Below are 2043 nucleotides of genomic sequence, written 5' to 3'. Positions count from 1 at the left end.
TTACGAACCTACGTTTTTTAACCTAACAGTTATTTTTGCCTGCAGTTGTGGGACGTTGCCAACTGTTCAAATCGAAACACAATTTTTTGTTAATAGGCCAACTAGATCTAATCTCTTCATAACAGTCTGAACAAAATCCGATTTCTTCAAATGCGACCAAGACCACTTGGCTATGTCGTCCTGAATCCGATACGAATCTAATAATTTCAAATGCGACCTGTGTCTAAACGGCCAGGTCGCATTCATCTGACCTGAACGCCATTAATACTCAACAAAGGTCAATATTCTGTGTCTTTCTCACAGAAGCGGCAAGAAAAACAACAACTATGGCGGACGGTGATGCGGAGAGCTGTATTTGAATTGAAAAAAATTAGCTTTTAAGGTTGGGAAAGATCACTAGGTGCGCCCCTGCTCTATCATCCATGTTTACTTCCATAAACGCAGAGCACGCTTGCTATATGTGACGTCATTGCGACCACTACTGCGCATGTAGTAGTTCACACAGAAGATCACATACAAGTCGCAAAAATCTGGAAATGTGAACGGCAATACAAAAAAATCGGATTTCACAAAGAAATCGGAATTGAGCATCAAGGCCTGCAGTGTGAACGTAGCCTTAGTAAATGTTTCGCTTTAAAGTTATGTCCTGAAAGCCATTTAATTAAAAATGCCTTGAAAATAAAACATAATCAGACACAGCCGCTTATAGAACATCCTGTTCTAGATGCTGCTTTTGTTTGTGTCATTTGCTCTGTGTTTTCTTGGGAACATTCCGGGCCCAAAGAGGGAAGAATGACTTGCTTTACTGCACAAATATCCAATTATAGATGAGTTAAATCTGGGTTTGAAAACATTATTTCTTGTTAGTGTGAATAGCTTTGCCATGACAGGAAAGGAGGATAAGGGAGCAGGGAAAGTTGAGTAATCATTGTGTGTTTAGCGCCAGCTTCACACTTACCCCTCAACCATCTGCATACTTCAGCAGTTACACGGTTTTCACTGTTCAGCTGAACAAAATGTATGTTTTTCCTTCACCTCCACTTGCCCCTTTTGAATAAAGGAACATTCATGTTTACGTGAGTCAAACGTACGAAATTTGTGGCTAATAGCTAATTCCTGGCATGTGCTAACAGCTCTAAACAGTTTCTCCTTTTGTTGCCAAGAAAGACCTGAGAAGCAGCAGAGGAAGGTTTCCTGTGGTTAAAGGAGCAATGAGTCAAAGTCCAGCAGCAAACAGCTGGGTTCACTTTCCTTCAGGACAGTCTGCTAACAGCACTTCCCATTTACACTAGCGGTTGCTATAGGCAACCAGAGGAGGATAGATCATCCACTCAAATAACAAATAGCGCAATTTTTCCTTTTTTCCCACCCCAATAAAAGTAGAAAGCAGTCAGCCAATAAAAATGTACTAATTGTTGGCTTGTAAAATCTGATTTAAGTTGATTCCAAATTTTGGTACTTTATAGTATAAATTATTAAAAGAAAAATACAAATATCATAATTACAAAATAACAACATTTGGCAAAAGAAACAATTTATTTATCAAATCAATTTTAATCATAATCTTATAAACACAGTTTTTACATTATGTAAAGTATGTTTGGAAAAAGAAAAGGATTAGACATGTTAATATTCACCTACTTATATATACTTTTTCACTTTTAGATAGTTTCTATCTTTATAACAACAACAAGAAAAGGGACAAGAAGAGAGGGAAAAAACGTAGAACAAATAATGGATGTTAATTCTCTTAAAATTTATTTTAACTGTATAATGGATCTGTTTTAGGCAGCCCTGCCTGTCTTTGCCTTGGGCCCCAAATTTCCTAGATGCGCCCCTGTTACTTATATGTGTATATATATTTTTTACTTTTATATATTTTCCATCTTTATAAATAAATGTGTTTTCTTTTACTAAAATGATCAATAAACTCAAACCATTAGGCAATACTAGGCAAATATTCCTTATTTATGCTCATTAATTATGTTTTAGATAAAAATCCTTTGGCTAAAATGCCATCAGAACGCTGATAATATTAAGTGT

Source organism: Cyprinodon variegatus, unplaced genomic scaffold, assembly GCF_000732505.1.
Source record: "Cyprinodon variegatus isolate N-32 unplaced genomic scaffold, C_variegatus-1.0 Scaffold1000, whole genome shotgun sequence".
Lineage (NCBI taxonomy): Eukaryota > Metazoa > Chordata > Actinopteri > Cyprinodontiformes > Cyprinodontidae > Cyprinodon > Cyprinodon variegatus.
Note: the sequence above shows the minus strand (reverse complement) of the source record.